At 37.9% G+C, this 5,835-nt stretch overlaps 1 long non-coding RNA gene across 14 annotated transcripts; it reads right to left on the bottom strand.

Moving 5' to 3' along the window:
- Positions 1-1,029: 1,029 nt before the first annotated feature.
- On the bottom strand, positions 1,030-3,145 carry LOC139813357 (uncharacterized). Of its 14 annotated transcripts, none has more exons than XR_011732140.1 (7): positions 3,054-3,145; positions 2,765-2,817; positions 2,209-2,421; positions 1,735-2,130; positions 1,448-1,598; positions 1,253-1,365; positions 1,030-1,185 (listed from the first exon to the last, which is right to left on the bottom strand). It is a non-coding gene; the product is annotated as an uncharacterized lncRNA (long non-coding RNA). The 14 variants fall into 14 exon arrangements; XR_011732146.1 differs by having other exon boundaries at positions 2,209-2,402; XR_011732150.1 differs by having other exon boundaries at positions 2,209-2,363; positions 3,054-3,144.
- Positions 3,146-5,835: the final 2,690 nt, after the last annotated feature.

Raw genomic sequence — 5,835 nt, 5'->3', positions numbered from 1 at the left:
ACTACTGGAACAGATTCGGGTCTGGACTAGTTATTTATTAGTTCGGATTCCTTGACTGCTTGAACAGATCGACTGAGAAAAAGTTTATTATAATGGACCATTTTTCCAAAAATATTACATACATGGATCCAACTTGTATCAAATCTATGAATAATACGTGATTATAATCGATATAATTGTATATATTTATTTTTGTTCAGTTATCTTCAAGAAATGACAAGAGATGATACATCTAATATTTGTAAATAGATTTCTGTTAGAGGATCTGATCATGGATTAATATTTTAATACTGTTTCTGTATCGGAATGAATTAAAGTATGGTTTTGTATTTTCATATTGTAATTATTATATTCGAGTCATTAAACTATTCATGTATTTTTATTTTCCCTCCAAATGTTTGCGAAAACTTAACTATTTAGTAGAGTTATATAATCGAGTAAATGAATTAAATATTATCACATAACTGAATGAATTAAAATCACAGTCCTTAAAAATACAATGTAGCTACAATATATATATATATATATATATATATATATATATGTAGGTCCGGAAGTATGTTCCGGGACTTTTATTTTTTTACATCGGTATATTCCAGGACATTTGGCAGTTTCCAGGACTGTCCTGGAAAAAATTCATGTCCTACGGCACGTTTCGGGACAATTTTTTGAATCTGATTACATATATATGCGTTATATTCCAGGACTGTACATTTCAAAAAACGTAAACAGTCCCGGAACATACCTCTAGACCTACATATATATATATATATATATATATATATATATATATATATATATATATATATATATATATATATATATATATATATATATATATATATATATATATATATATATATATATATATATAAATATATTGATATATATATATATATATATATATATATATATATATATATATATATATATATATATATATATATAATCAGCTTTTATAATGAATTAATTGTACGTTAAAACAAAGTTATTTATCTGGTTATAATATTTACAGTCCTTGAATCTGAATCTTTTAAACAAAATTGGACAATTCGTTGAATCTAAGATCAGATTTTAGCTTTCTTCCTATTTTTATCCGACACTGTATACTTGTAACTTTTCGTTGGATCAAAAGGTTCCCATCTACTCGCTGGAAAAATGTGTTTGTTCCTCTCGTACCATGATCTAATGAGAAAAATAAAAAAATAACATAAAAAAGAATTATGCAAAATATTCTTTTAATAATAAATACCTAAGTAAAACTTTTCCGACATGTGATTCCTCGGTTTTGACAGAAGCATCGTGCATAATACGAATATCATCGTGAACGTCAAATGTGAACAGAGGCCCGCTCTTTCCTCGTGCCTAATCGCAATATTACATACATTAAAATAACATGCCAACATTGTGATATTGCTTCATAAGTTTTATCATTTGGTATATTTACCTTAGTTACAATAAAATCAGTTACAGTTGCAGTAAAACGTATAATGGTGCGGTAATATAAGATTCTCCTTGACATACATTAACTGATCTGCCATTACTGTTTTAAGCTCGCTGAATTCGGGCCTCAGAACTTCTAAACATCTCTGAAGAACCTAATAGATAGAATTACATGTATGTGAAAATTTAATTTATGCAGCAGAACATTATATATCATGCCAATGTTACTCCAAAAGTGACACTGGAGTATTTTAATAACTTAAACGTTCTCTAAACCACTGAGACATTCACCTTTCTTCATTATAACACTCCGACGATGGTCAGATCCATCCCAATAACTGAATGTGATCTCAATTTCTTCTTCCTTCAACGCGTTCTGCTTTCTAGCCCATTCTTGTCTCAATTCTTCCCTAAGTTTATTTTCCTCCTCGTCCCTTTCCCTACTGGCAAAAAACATGTATCTACATCTGGATTTTTCTAAATCTTCTTAATCGCAGGGCCATCAGATTGCACATTTTCTGACTGCGGAGATTTTTCGGCATTGTCTTCGTCAGAAGACATCTCAGCTTCATCTTCGTCTTCGTCCAGATTAAAAGACAAATCTTGAATCTGTCTCTTCTGTTTGTTCTTTTCTGTCTGCTTCGTCGCTAGTGCTCTTTCCTTTTCCTGCTCTTTTTCACGTTCCTTCTATCAAAGCATAAAATACACGTACAAAAATACAAATTATGAGATAATCAGGATCATAAAAAGATTGTAAGAAATTACTTGTGGGTATCAGGATTCGTGAATGTTCGCTCAATTTAACGGCGGATTTTCTCTTGCATTCCGCGTGATCGACGATACATGCACATTTCGTGGCATCTAGCCTTAGCATCTTTGTGGTATCGTCATCATGCATTAGGATTTTCTTCATATCCTATCTTCTGAAGAAGCCCATCGAAAGTTCTTGATATGTATGACTAGATGACATTCAGAGCACTAGGCAGAAATCACACACACACACACACACACACACACACACACACACACACATATTCACGGCAAACCACATATATAACATCGTGTTATTTTTATAACCTATTTACGCAAACGTTACTTCTGTAGTAACTTACGATACGATAATTCCTCCGCGTAAACGGGAGATTTTATAGTAACTATTATAATCGGAAATCAAGAGCCACCGTTGAAAGTAGTGAAGGTTACGTTTCTCTGATTGAGAGACGACGACGTATCTTAATATGAATTACTGTAAGTTACTATAGATGTACTCACTCGCGTAAACATATAGTTCGACAACTTTTACAAGACAGCATATACGTACGTGTGCCATTTTGAATATACCTTCCTTCTTTTAAAGATCTCCTCGACATCTCTCTGTGGTTAATACTTTATATATTTCACTTACTACGTTTACACGCGAGCGTTACTTCTGTAGTAAACTTACGATAATTCCTTCGCGTAAACAGAATTTTCCTTCGCGTAAACGGGATTTTGTAGTAACTTACGATAATTTACTCCGCGTAAACGAGTGAATTATCGTAAGTTACTACAGAAGTAACGCTCGCGTAAACATACAGTTTGACAACTTTTACAAGACAGCATATACGTACGTGTTTGTACGATTTTGTAGATACACCTTCCTTCTTAAAGATCTATCGGCATCAGCTCTCTACGGTCAATACTAAATATATATTTCACTATCTGTCACGACGCGGCAACGGTCACGACTATCACACACTTACACTTATCCTTTTCTAGGTTGTAAAACTGTCACTGTCACGCACTGCAACAGTGCACGAATGCCCTCTCGTGTCAAAAATGGGAAAGTGACACACCAGCCGCCATTTTTGTCCGACGTGGACGTTTCTTAAAAAAAAATTTTCCACATTTGGACTTTGCATCGCAATATCTTCGCTCGTAGGGCACGTAACGGAAAAAAAAGACTCTTATTTATAAATCAAACCCCAAGCTATCGATCGAACCTACTTAGAAATTGATCCGTTCACTCGTTATTGAGATCTCAAAATCTCGGATACTCGCAACTCATGCGTTCGCGTAAAAGAGTCACGGTGCGTCTCGCTTCGCGCGTACTTGGCGCGAGACACTACCGTGTCTCTTGATCTCCTCTGATCAGGGCTGCAATGCTTCCTCTGGTATTACGAAGACGTCCTGGTGATCTGTCTCAGACTCAATAGTCTGGCGGAATTCAGTCGCGTAGCAATTATACGACGCCGATGTAAAGAACGTAACTGTCCGCCTCGCTAGCCGGAAGATGATTGCTTGTTCGGCGGGCTTCACGCCCGTATCGACACACTCACGCTTGCGCAGTATCGTCGGTCCGTGCCTTTTCCCGGCGCTGGGCGCAACATGATCATCGCAGCGCTCGCAAAACACTGAACGTTAAAGATAACTAGGGAACTGTAATACCGATGCCATCTGTGAGCATTCTACCGAATTGCCACTTACTTCCACAATGTTCGTATACACAATCTCTTCACGATTCTTATTGCCCGTTTCTAACACGCTGACTCCGTGATATGTCCGCTCGTTTTCGGATATTGTGAACGACTGACTTGTCTATTCGGTCGCGCATCACGATCGAGGCTTTTTCGCCCCCCACTCCTTGTTTACGCTTCGCGCTCTGGAATTCCGCGCGTGCCATCCGTCGCACATGTGTCGCACATGTGTCGCGCTCCGAATTCTTGTACGCACTTTCTAACAGATCCACATGGCCATTAAGAGAGATAATAATGGGAACATGGTCGCTGCTCCTTAAGTCTCCTTCCTCGTCGTTTGCATAAGTGCTTATTGAAGCCAAATCCGGTGAGGCAATAGCAAGATCAATTACAGAATCAATATTGCATGCAAAGTTAAAAAAAGTGGGGGAACCATCATTTAAAATAACCAAATCGTTATCCGCTATAGCCGAGGCAATAATTTCGCCAACTTTATCTGATCGTCTGTCATTCCAGTCAGAATGATGAGCATTGAAATCGCCTACTAAAAGAGCGTGCTTGTATTGACTGGCGTAACTGAATAAGTTATCGAAAAAGGAGTCAGGAGTATCCTGTCCCGTATGTCTATAAATATTACAAATAAAAAGCTCTTGACCTTGAAAGGGTACGGTGATTGCGATTAATTCTACCGAAGGATGCGTAAAGTTTGAAGGGTCGTGAATATTATAAACAAAGTTATTCCTGAGGAGGGTGCAGACTCCTCTGGAACCCGCGATGCTTTCATCAGATCTTATAATGTTGAAACCTTTAATATTAATTTTTTTATTAGAGTCCAACAAGGATTCCTGTAAACATATTATATCAAATTTATGGGCTAGAGCCCTGAGTTCTCTCATTTTGTTATTGATTCCCTGCAGTTCCACTGCAGAATGCGAGTGGAGCCGGGAAAGCTAATGTTTGCTTTCGAGTTCTTAATTGTGAAGGTTGTGATCGGCATTCACTGTTGTTGGCGGGCCATCAAGGGAACAAGGCGGAGGGTGCTGTGACGGAGGGGTAATGATATTATTCGTTTGAACAAAGGTTACAAGTGGACCAAGGGCCGAAATAGCAATTCTGAGTTCGCTTAAAGTTTTAACGAGGCAGTTGACCATGTCAAGTTGTCTATCTTCAGCATTAAAGTTGTAGCGGAATTGAGGCTACGCTCTCTGGGCGAAGGGGGAAAGATTGGATTAGGGTTGTTAAATTGAGCTCGCCCATTAGGGAAGAATAAAGCTTCTTGATGTTCAGGTGTATAAGTGGGTGATTTATTGCCTCCGCTTGACTGAGCGGGTGAGCTATCGGAAAAGGTAACGCGTGAACGTGGAGAGGATGGGGTCGAACTCGAACGGAGACTAGATTTCCTTGAATTTGAGAGGGCATTCGCATAAGAGGAAGGAATTTCGTTTTCTCTAAGTTTTAAAAGTTCAGTAAAGCAATTGTAAGAGGTATGATTGTGTGGTTCAGTAGGAGACGAAAAGGAGGAGGTTTGTGAAGCGTTCTTTGAAGTTGGGAGATCAGGGTAATTAAAATAGTCAAATCTGCTATCAGAGTTATTACAAGAGGATTTTGAGGTAGAATTTATCTTTTTCTTGGCCTCAAAAAGGGGGATGTTCTTTGAAGCCGCGAGCGAATAAGCTTTTTTAAGGTTTATGATGATAGGACAATCAAAGGATTTGGCCAGGTGCGGCCCGCCACAGTTGATACATTTAACAGAATCCTCGTTAGAGCATTCTATACCCTCGTCATGCTTATCTTTACCGCAATACAAACAGCGAGGCTTGCCCTTGCAGGCCTTGCTGATGTGTCCCGCTCTATAACACGCAAAGCAGATCTTAACTTTAGGGATGAAGGGAGACACAGAGTGTTTTACTTTAAAAATCGAGACGCAGTTCGGTAA

This window comes from Temnothorax longispinosus, chromosome 5, assembly GCF_030848805.1.
Source record: "Temnothorax longispinosus isolate EJ_2023e chromosome 5, Tlon_JGU_v1, whole genome shotgun sequence".
NCBI lineage: Eukaryota > Metazoa > Arthropoda > Insecta > Hymenoptera > Formicidae > Temnothorax > Temnothorax longispinosus.
This window is presented reverse-complemented; position numbering and strand designations above follow the sequence as displayed.